This window comes from Ictidomys tridecemlineatus, chromosome 2 (genome assembly GCF_052094955.1).
Source record: "Ictidomys tridecemlineatus isolate mIctTri1 chromosome 2, mIctTri1.hap1, whole genome shotgun sequence".
NCBI classification, from domain to species: Eukaryota; Metazoa; Chordata; class Mammalia; order Rodentia; family Sciuridae; genus Ictidomys; species Ictidomys tridecemlineatus.
This window is the reverse complement of record NC_135478.1, coordinates 116,458,414-116,471,489: the sequence shown is the minus strand read 5'-3', so window position 1 is coordinate 116,471,489 and position 13,076 is coordinate 116,458,414.

Here is a 13,076-nt window from a genome sequence, read left to right as displayed (position 1 = left end):
ATTCCCAACTTTCCAAGAAATCTCCATACTGCTTTCCAAATTGGCTGCACCATTTTGCAGTCCCACCAACAATGAACAAGTGTACCCTTTTCCTCGCATCCTCTCCAGCACTTGTTGTTGTTGGACTTCATGCTGGCTGCCAATCTTACTGGAGTGAGATGATATCTTAGGGTAGTTTTGATTTGCATTTCTCTGACCGCTAGCGATGGTGAGCATTTTTTCATGTACTTGTTGATTGATTGTATGTCCTCACTGAGGCTTATTTTAAAATCAACATATTTTCCATCCCCTTCTCCCCATCCCTAACCTGGAACAGGATTACTTTTTGACCCCATTCAGTTATTATCTGTCCTTGAGCACACACCCACCACAGGATAAAGAAATTCAGAGTTGGAGATGGCAGCAGAAGAGTTAAAAAATGATTATATCCCAGATTAAGAAGTGAAATAGGACTGGGCACACCTGAAATCCCATCTTTCAAAACACTTTGTTCCCCCTGTTGTGCAGAATCACAGCCTCTGGGACAAGAGTCCCTTGCATTTTTCCTTTGCTTGCAAAGTAATTAAACTTCTGTCCATCAACTTTTATATAAATAAACAAATGGGTATATCCATTCAACAGAAAATATGTGTGGATTTGTGTGTATATAAACACATTATATTTATATAAGATTTTGATATTAGGGATGGACCCCAGTATTCAGTTATTGAATAAACAATGTACGAAGCCTAAATCAACTAAAATTTGAAAATTATTTTCTCTCTGAAAAAACTTTTAATAGCAATTTTACTTATTTTCTACATCTATATGATTTCTTGAAATGTGCATATATATGTTTGTGTATAATATATGTATAATATAAAATATATAATACATATATATGTCTACATATATTTATATGTATATATGTATCTATATGTGCACATATGTATATATATATATATATCTAAATATATATGTGAAATTATTGCTAAAATTAAGAAATCAAAACCAGTTGACATGTATCTATTTTAGACCCAGAGCTCAGTCCTTGAAACACTTTGCTTAATGTGCAGAGCTTGACCTTCATCCTGTCCTGCAGTGTTTTTCTGCTTGCTGGTTGGAAATCTTGTCTGGTTATATTCCTTGCATTCTTCCATATGAAAACAGCCTTACTCTCTGTGCCAACCTGAGCCATGAAGTACTCTGAATGGAAACTACTTATGATTTTGTAATGAAGATATTTGAAAAAAAAACTGCAAGAAATACCAAAGAGAAGGTAGTCAAAGAATTCGTTGGGTTAATTGTTTTTACAAAGTAAGTCTAAGTTTTTAAAAAATATTACACAATCATCAATTTGATTACTGCTTCTGCCCATACAAAAGATGTTCCTATATTTGTTGAATCACTGAAGGTTGAAGTTTAGAACTAGAAATAGTATGAACTCTACCTCATAAGAACTATTTGCTGCTCATCTGGTTACACAGCTGGTAGAGGGTCTCTAGGCTCTACTGTCCCTCAGTCCCTGATGCCCATTCATTGGGTCTGTTTGCCCAGAGCAGCATGTTTTTTCTGCATTTCTTTTCTCTCTTTATTTTTTGGCTATTTTAAAAATCAGCACTTAAGTATAATGCATTGGCTACTTTTTATTGGAATATTTTATCTTAATTTTTCTCTTACACAAGAAGTATTAACTTGATAAGACAGTGGATTTGAATAACCAATTACTTTACCAAAGCAATCTTCAAAGAACAAAGTTGGAGAACTCACTTTTCCCAACTGTGAATTTGTTAAAAAGTGACAATAGTTGAGACAGGGTGATACTGGCACGAAGATTGACCTGCGGGCCAGTGTAAAAGAGCTTAGTCCAGATGTTGGCCCTCGTCTTTGTAGTTATTAGTTTGACAGGAATGTCAAGATAATTAAACAAGGGGGAAAAGTCTTGTCAGTTATATGCTGGGGTGACTGGATATCCACCTGACTCCTGACACAGTGCACAGAGTTTAACCCAAATTTAATTCCAGAACTAACTCAAAATAGACCTATATGTACATAAGAGCTAAAGGGGGATTTTCTTTAAATGTATAGGAGTAAATTTTGACTTTATTAGGCAAACTCTTCTCGGATAGGACAGCAAGAGCACAGTGATAAAGGACAATATGAAGTAGATTGAACTTCAAGTTAACAACTTTTGTTCAAAGTATCTTGTCAAAAATTCGGAAAGATAACTGACAGACAAGGACAAAATATGTGCAAGTAACATGTCTTAAAAGAAAATGTATTCAGAATAAATAAAGAACAGAACCCAACACAAAGATAGCCAATGTTTAAATAAAGGACACATCATCTGAGTAGACCTTTCTCTAGAGACCTTCCTCTAAAGCAGATATTCTGGGCCAGTGAGCACATAAAAAAAATGTTCAACATTATCATCCAGTGAGACTCAAAATAAGGTACTACTCCACATCCATGAGGATAGCTAAAATAAAACCAGATATTAACAACTTGGTAAGTAATTGGGAAATGTAGAACCCACCTTCCTACATTGCAGTAGAAATGTAAAATAATGTAGTTTCTTTGAAAAATATAATTTGAGGAAATGTCAGACCAGAGATAGCACACCACATGACCCAGAATTCCACTCCTAGTTATATATCTAAAAGAACTGAAAACTTTAAAAATGTTTTAAAAATATTTTTATTACTTGAGAGACCTTTATTTTATTTATTCATGTGATGTGCTGAGAATCAAATACAGAGCCTTACGCATGCTATGCAAGCAGTCTACCATTGAGCCACAGCCCCACCACAAGTAATGAAAAGTTTTGTCTGCCAAAATTGGTACTAGATTGTCCATAACATTCTTCATAATTACCAAAAGTATAAATAACCCTAAGGTCCATCAAGTGGTATACAGATAAACAAATGTGATACAACCATCCAACAGAAAATATGTATGTATTTGTGTGTATACATATGCATTGTATGTATATAAGATTTTGATATTAGATACAAAACCCTGGGCCTCACCCATGGTAGGCAGTGCTCCTCTACTGAGCTAAAGTCCCAACACCCTCTTTCTTTGTGACGGGGTCTTGCTAAGTTGCTCAGGATGGCCTGGACCTTGTCATCCTCCTAACTCAGTCTTTCTAGTCTCTGGGATTATACACATGGGGAATTGCTTCTGGTTACAATAGGACATTATTTGGTAATAGAAAGAAATCAGTTACCAACACTTGCTCCAGCCCAAATTAACCTTGAAAACATAAAGCTAAGTGAAAGTCAGGAAAGATTACATGTGTAATTCAATTCACATGATACTTGAGAAGGCAACTCTTAGGAGGTAGGAAGTTGATTTCTAGCTGACTTAGGGTTAGGAGGCTGGGGTAGAAATGAGTGGTTGCTTGTGGTTCTGATGCTCTTTCAGGGGAGGTAGAACTATACTAAGATTGTTGATTGTACAACTCTGCAGATACACTGAAAGCCATTGGCTAATCCACTTAAATGGGTGAGTTGTACAGTATGTAAATTGAGTATTAATATATCCTCCAATTACTTGGAGGATTAAGAATACTTTTGTATGCAATGGCTAAGTCAAAAATATACTCTTATGTTGGGATTATACCACAGATACAAGAACAGAACCTATAGAGTGGATGGTGTCAATTGGGATCAGACTCCCAGAGATACATTTGAAAAAACGGATGGCAGCCAAAAAAGAATTGTGGGCCTCTATCAGCAGGTAGGAAATTTTATTTATAAAATATATTTGAATATTAGAATTTTTAACCTCAGTAGAATCAAATTCTCTGAAGTCTTATTTAGGAAGCATAAATATAGATATACAGTATTAACATAGTCTCCTTTGGGGACTAGGACAGCTTCATTCATTATCCATGTGTTCAAGTGCCTGTGTAGGGGGCAATATGGCATCATTAGACAGTTCTAGCAGGGCCCCTCTGTTAGCATTAGAAGTGGCTAGAATAGTTTTCAACATGTACATGTACTATTGGATAAAAATAAAATATGGTCAATCTTCAGATAGAAAAATGTACATGTCTAGAAGTCTTAGCTCTGTAGTATATGGTGCAAAAAGAGTAAAAATGATCAATTACATTTGATGTGATGCCAATTATGTGCTAAGCCTTACAATTCATGGGTTCCCCAATCTCAAATTTGAGTGTGCACAAAGAAATAAGTAAACTTAGCTCAGTAAACCATGATGCGCCAGTTGACATGGTTGACTTTCTAGTTTTGACAAATGAAAGAATGATCAAACACTTGGAGCCAGACACTTGGAGCAACTAGAAATAAGTTGCAGATGAATGATATGGAAAAGAGTTCTATTCGTTTATAAGAATCCAAAATATAGCCATGTGGAGCCATTGGAAATACACTGCACTCTAATGGGCATTTAAGGGAATGGTCCAGTGACAACGTTACCCTGGCATGTGGGCCACCTTCAGTTCTTCTGTAATTTCTCCAAAAGGAGTTAGGGCCTCAGTTGCATCTTGGCTGTGCATGCTAGGACAGTTGAGTCTCCTGATTGTGGAACTTGGGTTCTCACAGCAGGCAGATAAGATGGATCCATTCTGATAGTATTTCATGTTATGGGGACTCTCTCATGGCCCTTTAGATTGTGTGGTCATGGAAAACTCGTGAGAAGCTGAAATATACATGTCAGGAGTGAGCTGTATGCAAATCAGGGAGAGGAGAATGAAGGGGATGACAGAGGCACAAAGACACACTTTTTAAGATGGGCCTGTTGTGACCCTATCTCAAACAAGTGAAGTGTTCTCTAGAGAAGTAAGGTGAATACAGGGCAGGGATGTAGGAGCAGGCAAGGGCTGCACCCTTATTGGAGGGTCAGGTAGGGAGCCCCTTGTGTAGATCTTTGTTCTGTGGGACAAATTGGACTTTCCCAAGGTCATGTAGTGTTATGTAGATTAATCAAGTGATTCTGTTTTTTTGGGGGGGTAGAGGTGTTATTGTTTTGTTTTTCTTAATCTTATTGTGGCCCTGGGATTGAACCTGGGTCCTTGAGCATGCTAAGCAAGCACTCTACCACTGAGTCACATCCCCAGCTCAAGAGATCTCTTTTTCAATACTACTTTATCAATATGTACAAAGTGTGGGCCGTGTCTACATAAAAATGGAGGTAAGGTACCCAATGAGGTGGTTGTTAAAGGTACTCATGTAAATGGTGTTGTCCTGGCTTGGAGAGGAATGGGCAGGCCTTGTTGATAGTGTGGATGTTTTGGGTGCCAGAAAAAGGAGAGGATTTGGGTGGATGATGGCATCATCTTCTGGGATTGGGGAGCCTGGAAGAAGCTGGCTTGAATGGGCTGGAGATATGAAAGGCTCTGATGGAGTTACAAACTGCAGAATCAGTGAACTCCATACCATGAGAAAGTTCTAGGACAGGGACACAGGTGAATCCCAGGGGTTTTTCTAAATAATTGTTGCAGTCTGGCTGGGCAAAATAACCAGGGGTTGACAAGAAACTTGTGAAGGTTGATACGGCGAGAGTCGCTTTATTGTAGGATGGCAGAGGTATTTATACCTAACTGAATACACAGCCTGTTTCAATTTAGCATCATCCAGTTACAGCAATCCTCATCATCTTAACAATTATACACATCTTAACTCAATTAACTTCATCTAGGTACAGCAATTAGCCAACAAGGAATCTCTATCATCTTAACGGCTCGCTGGCATTACTTCATCTTAATAATTATACACAGCTTAACTCAATTAACATCATCTTAATAGCTCGCTGGCATTACTTCTCAAACCACTCCCTCTGGCAAAGTGCAAGGCATCATCTTGACTTGGTTGTGGCTCTCAGCAAATAATTACAAACCTCTTTAAGGAAAAGACATGTATACCTGCATCAGTATCTTAAGAATTGAAACTAGGAGGCTAGCTTAAGAAGAATAATCACAAATGCCAGATCTGAAGTTGTCTTCTTTGAGGTGTGAGGACTCTTGAACTTCCCAGGTGCTTAAGAAACACCTGGTGCCAGAATCCTTGTGACAGATTATCATTTGCAAGGTCCTTGTTGATGAGTGATGTGGAACGCTCTAGCAGAATCACTATTTTTTGTTGGGAGGAAAGGCAGTTTGCCATTGGAGAATTGCAGCATAAGTGTAGGAAGGTGTTTGTGACATCTTGTTTAAAAAATGTCTTTTCCTCCTGGAAAGAGGAACTATGAGCTTAGGGGGAAAGACCGAGAAGAAATGTTGGGTGTAGATCTGTAATTGAAATTTTAAAAAGGGGTCAGGGTTTGCCCTTCCCCATTAGTGCAAGTGTTCTTAAAAGTTTTCAGAGTGCTTTAGGAATTGTCAAAGCAAGGTCAGTGAGCCCTGTATACTCTTAAGTGCCTCTCAGCCATCACTGCATACAAGGGTAGAAAAGAGAATAGTCACTTTAGTGTAATTCTTTGTGGGATGTATAACATGTGGGCCATGTATGCCAACAGGAACCACAATGATGGTCTCTTGGTCAGCAAAGGCAGATGGAAAAAGTGCCATAGGCTTATTCCTGGTTCACATGTATATCTTGCTGAGCTGTGATACCTGACAGGTTATGGTGACTGATGTCGTCTCTGTAGAAGACAACTCTGTCTTTAAAAGTTAGATTTAGCTGTTGTCATGGTGTGCATCTATAATCACAGCTACACAGGCCAAGGCAAATTTGATGATGAATTTGAGGCCAGTGCAGGCACATTAGTGAAGCCCTGCCTAAAAAAAGGGGAGGGGCAAGGATGTAGCTCAGTGATAGAGCCCCTTCCCAGTTTAGTCTCTGAATATTAATATCAAAAAGTATAAGTCACTATTTAATCATGATTTGGAAATAGTGTTTTTGCAGAAGTCTATGACCCAGAATTGTAACACCTAAGTTGGTTGGGTGGGGCTCCACCACTCCCACTACCATAGTTTTCTCTAATATAAATTTATTCTTGCTTGTGTAGCCATATTTTTAACTTTTTACAAAATGGTCTAATAGATGCAATGTGTAAAGAGTGTAGAATGATGAGGTCCTGTCTAAAGATATGAGACAGTCCCATGAGAAGCATGACAGTACTGAAGGAGTTTGTCAAGTCAAGACTCTAGTAAGTACTAGTTTTCTGACTGTGCTTGTGCCTGCTTGGTGTGTGCACAGAGGTTGAGCTCTGTGTATATCCCTTAGCATCTTAGATTCTTCTATTAAAAAATGCCCATGGCTAATGTTTAGAACTTTTTGTTGTTGTTGTTTTTGTACCAGGGTTGAAATCTGGGGCAATCAACCACTGAGCCACATTCCCAGCTCGACTTTGGATTTTACTTAGAGACAAGAGTACCACTGAGTTGCTAAGCCCTTTGCCATTGCTGAGGCTTGCTTTGAACATGGGATCCTCCTGCCTCAGCCTCTCTAGCTGCTGGGATTACAGGCATGTGTCACTGCACCTGGCTGAGAAAATGGTTTTCTTTTGGGGAGGAGCGTGAGCAATTCCAGGTTTTCTGATTCTGTAATGTTAGGAGATGCAGGAATAATGAACGAGAGATGCTTTTGCCTGAACAAATGTGAATCCAGGGACAAGATTATTTCAGAGTTCTATATTGTTACCAGGGTTAAGGTCCAGCTGCTTGCCCCACAACTGACCAGTCAACTGACAACTAAGTAGTTGAGGCAAAGAAAGTGATTGTATTTAAAAAGTGGTTCAGTGAGAAGAAAGAGGGATTCTGTATCCAAATCCCTACCTCTTAGGAAGCTGATCTCAGGGGGCTTATGTCAGTGATTCATGGGTGTTTCCAGATGGGCAGGTGTTCTGCAGAGGGAAGGCTGGATAATGGCATTCACGTCATGATATTTTCCAATTTCTTAAATTTCAACAATAAAGATCATGATTTTTTTCCTATTATGGACTAGGTGCATATTATACAATGATAGGGAAAGGTAATTCTTCCCAGACGCTCTTGCTGAGCTGCTAGCTTAAATCCCTGTAATGAGGGAGAACATCCTTCCTCAGTAACATACTGTAAACTCCCAGCAGGGAACACAGAGCATCCTTCCTCAGCTAGCTACTGCCATCATGAACAGAAACACATCCACTAGTGAATTTCAGTATTTCAACACTGAGGACAGGCAGTAATTTATTCAAGGAAAGTAGTCCTGATTTGCAAATATCTAATTGTCATTGATTATTTTCCTTGGATTGATCACAAAAGGAATGTTAATTTTCAGATCCCAGAATGCACAAAGAGAACTTAAAATACTAATGTTTTAGGTTTGACCTAGATTTTCTTAGGAGGAACTTTGAAAGAAGTAAGACTCTTCCAACATTACAAATCAGTAAGATGGATTTTGAAGATATTCATGTCATTGTGGGGTCAAATAAAGAGTAATGCACAAAGGAACCCATGCAGTCATGTTTATAGCTATGACTGTTGCTCTTTTCAGTATCTCTGTTTTTTTTTTTTTTCTGTGAGACAACAGGCAAACACTGAATCAGAATGTATGAAGAGCACTTTGCTATAGGGAGCTATGTCATCTCTTTATCTAACATTGTAGACATTTGCTCATGGCAGTTGGAAGACTGATCTCCCAATTGTATCCCTAAGGATCAAATACATAGAATCAAAATGATGCAGAGGAACCTATGTTAAAAGGAAAGACTAAAGATTTAACAGTATCAGAGCAAAGAAGGATTGATGAATCAGGCAGCACTGAGAACCAGAAGAGGTTCAGGGTTTCATGGCAGCAGTGTGGGCAGTGAGCTTCCATAGGCTGATGTAGAAGTAGAATGAAAAAAAAATATTTGACTAGAGTCAAAAGACCCTACATAGATGTTGGTTAGCAGTTTGTGTAAATTGGTAAATTTCCTAGTTTCATTTTACTAAAAACTTAAACTGTTTCCTAGTTTTGGTGTAACATTTTTACATTAATTCTCCATGTACCTGTGGAGGAAGCTGAAGCCCTGGAATCATCTCAGTCTAATGGACTCTCAACGAAAACTTCATATCACCCAGGATAGAATCCAAGTTCCAATCCACTCCTTGTGAAGACTAGAATTATGAGATTTCAGTAGAAAATAGCACCAATATACAATGTAAATGCCCTTGGATAATGTTGATGTTGAAAAAGCAGTAATTTATGTCTTGTGATTCTTTTTCAGTTTGAGGCTGATCCACTAGCAGATTGTTTAAGAGGATCAACAATTACATCCTTACTTAGAGTGATGTCACTAAATGACTGGATGTTTCTTTATACTAGGAGCTGTGTTGAAATAGTGAGTCATGACTATGGGAAAAGCAACTATGTAAGTACAGTGGCAATTTTAAGTTTCCAATTTAAAAATCCATAAATAATCAATTGTTTTATTTTACCCAGCCTAGTCCTTGTGTTGAGCTATAGTCAAGCATCCACTGCCACATTCTCAGCTCTCTGAGAAAGATTAGGTTGTGATGTTAGTTTGGATTTCATTTGCAATCCTTTAGCTCTTCTGTGTGGCAGCTCCTACATCTTCTTTCTTTAGTTTCCCAAAGCATTTCTTTCTGATTATATATATATATATTAAGTAAACATTATAATTCCAGATAATATATATATATAATCTGGAATTATAATGTTTACTTAAAGAGCCTCTTCATTATTCAGAGAGGTACCAGGTCCTGTAGAATTCCCATAGGAATAAAGTGCCTGACTTCATGATGCTGCAATGTACCTGGCACCCAGGAGTGGGTCTGTGGCAACAAAGCTGAGGAGTGGACACCCTTCCTCTGCTGCTGGCTGTTTTGCATTCTATAGCAGTTTCCTTTCTTTGCATTGCTGCACATAACCCCTCCACCCCCCTCTGCTAGTGCTGCTGGTCACAGTGGAGAATTTTGACTCCCATGGGATCAGTGTCCTGTCAAGTAGTTTTTATTGACAGCTTTTTGTTTGCTGTGCATCTCATTGGCTTGCTTACCATCACCAACTAGATTTTGTTTCTATCATATCCAAACCAGAACACATTTGGGTATTCTGAGATTTTACAGAACATGTATTTTTTGTTACATGAACCTAACCTAACTTGTATTCTTATATGAAATAATGCAAATCTACTTTTGTTCTAGTGCAGCTATTTTTGTCACACATAAGCCATTTTGGTTCATTTTACAGGGTGAATTCCAATTTTTTTTAAAAACTCAGTTTGAGCTTCATTTCATATCAGTGACAGCCATTTCAATTTATCTGAATAAATCATTTTGTTTTTTTTTGTCACTGTGTGTTACAAAGCCTCCCCCCACTCCCTTGATTTTTAAGAGAAAGCAAATCTTCTTTGATTTATGTTTATGGCTTCTGTCCTCCTTTGAAAGCAGGGGCTAACTGATCATTGGCACAAATTAATGTCCTAGAATCTACCTTCAGAATTAGAGTCTTGGGTGTGAAGCAGTGAAGACTATATGTCAGGGGCTTTAGGTCTCTGCAGAGTTGAAGGGGGCAAGGTGACCAGGGGGCAAGGTGATAGAGAAGTGAACTTCTGCCCTTGTTCTTCCAGAGATCTGCGTTGTCCTGTTTTGTATTTTGAGATACAATATAAGATCATGTTTATACAAGGAAGAAATGGTTCCACTTAACTTTAAAAAATAAAAATTGCTTAAAATATATTGCTAGAGGTCATGTGGATAGAAATCAGGCTTTCTTTGCAGTTGCTGGATCTAAGCCCTTCAGCCCACACAGAGGGGGTAAAAAAGAAAAAAATTGGCTACATGTTTACTAACTTCTGAGAATCACAAACACACACCACACACCACAAAATAGGCAAAAACAGACACTTCTCTCAGGGACGTGTACATTTAAAGTTTAGATGAAATATGGTAAGTGGTTTTGCTCATTTTCAAAGTAAATGGGAAAAATTTGTGTGACAGAATCAGGCTTTCAGGCTTTCTTATCTCTAAACTGGGGCCAAATATCTGATAATTATCTTTGTGTCTCCTTTTTGGACCTTATTCAGAAAGTATAAAAATTATTTATATTCCCATGTAGAAGAATGACATGGGACTCAACTTTTGTGCAGCTGTGGATATCTTAAGATAGTGCTTTGGATGTGTTACTCCATATGATATTAGGTGGTTACCACCAGCCCTTTCAGTAAGCAAATCTGTAGACCAAGCTGATGACACTCCATACACAGTGAAGCATTCTTTCACCAAGGATGTTTTAAGAAGACATGATTAGGGAAGGGATATCATGGGGTGGAAAGACCAGGAATTGTAATGCCAGGCAGACGTACATGGGAGAAGTGGATCAGCAAAAATAACAACAAAAAGAAATGGCATATTCCCTTGGAACCTGTCTCCTCATCAGAAAAAGAAAAATCATAATAACCATTTTGCAGTGTTGTTCTGTTAGAAATAATGTAGAGAAACAACCAGCTAAGAGTCCATACATCATAGACATCACCCAGTCAGCACATAGTGTGGTGAGGTTCACTGACCTCATGATGACTTGCTTGGCCAGTGGCATAGCCACTGTGGACTGCTGTAGCTGTGTGCCATTGGCAATTGTTACTCTTGTGGCAATTTTACTTCCCATCCTGCAGAAGAGCAGTGCCTTTGGGGACCTAGCCCAGGGTCTTGAACACATTGAATACTTGATGGAGGGAATTGAGCTCATCCACAAGTATTGGCTCAGTGTGTCTCTTCAGAGCCAGCCTCCAGTTCTCACTGTATTGGTGAGACTTGTGCCACCATCACACTGGGGAAGGACATTGCTTTCCTACTGTCAAATGAGACACAAATGACTCTGACTTTTCAGAAAACTTTACTATGTAACATCTATATGGGTTATGACCTGTGTATCAGGAACACAGTCTTGACTTTTGACTCCTTTTTATAATACCTGGCCCCTGAATCTCTCACGTTCAGTGACAGGAGGCTTCGACACTGAAGTAAAAGTCTACACATTGGTCAGTTCACCCCTCTGGCCAGTGTGGGAAGGGACTAGAAGTGAACCTTCCTTTTAGGAGCCGTGAGAAAGGGGTAGGAGGCAGAGTGGGACAGCATGGGAGGAAAGTTCAGGGTGTGGAGGGGAGGGGCAGAGGGGATCTCTGGAAAGACAATCAGAAAGGATGATGGGGTCTGGTGCTCTGTCATCCCCTTAGGTGAGGGCTGCTGTGGGACCACCAGAGCAGGTTGGAGGGTAACAGGGGCTTCCTCCTTGGGGCTTCTGCATGGCGATGGGGTCTGGCACTCTGGCATCTCCTTAGGAGAGGGCTGCTGTGGGACCACCAGAGCAGGCTGAAGGGGAACAGAGGCTTCCTCCTTGGGGCTTCTGCCTCTTAAGGCATGACGCCTGTCTTCCCGGGGGTGGGGCTCTGAAGGAAGATCCGGAATTTGGAGTTGAATGTCAGTATTGTCAACAGCCCGGGGAGGGTCTATTCTGATGGCAGCAGTCATGCCATATCTGCGTCGTTTGTTGACCCAGTACAGCAGTGGGCTATAACTAAAGGTGGCAGCTTTCATCACCTCCACCCACTGCTGTGCACGCTGTCTCCTCCTCAGGTTCTTCCTCCAGTGGAGTAAGAGGATGCAGCCACTAGTTATCACGGTGCAGAGCCCCAACAATCCGAAGTACCATGGGACCCACGCTGAGGCAGTAAAAAAAAAAAAAAAGAAAGAAAAAAGAAAAAAAAACAAAAAAAGACAAGAGGCAAGCTGACTGACAGCTCTAGCTTAAGACCTGAACTGTTTCTAATTCCTCTCCTGGATTTGGCTCATTCATTCTCTCATTTCCTCCCACCCTTCTCAAAGACATGCCTAATAATTTCCTGATTCAGTCAAAGTATATTTGAAAGGCATGTAAGCGACCCCATTAGCCTTTTACATATAAGGAACACTAGGTGTAGAGGGGCCAGAACTGGCCAGACTCAAGTCAGGCCTTTTGGCCCCCAGTCTGGGACCCATGCAGTCATTCAGACCAAGAAGCCTCACTAAGGGCAAGGACCTCAATGGTATCTTTTCTTCTTGGGCAGAACATGGTCTCTGCCTCCGAGGAGTTCTTAGTTTCATAGAGAAGTCTGTCTCTTAACTAAATAGCACTCCATTCAGGCAGCCACCACCCCATCCATGCAAA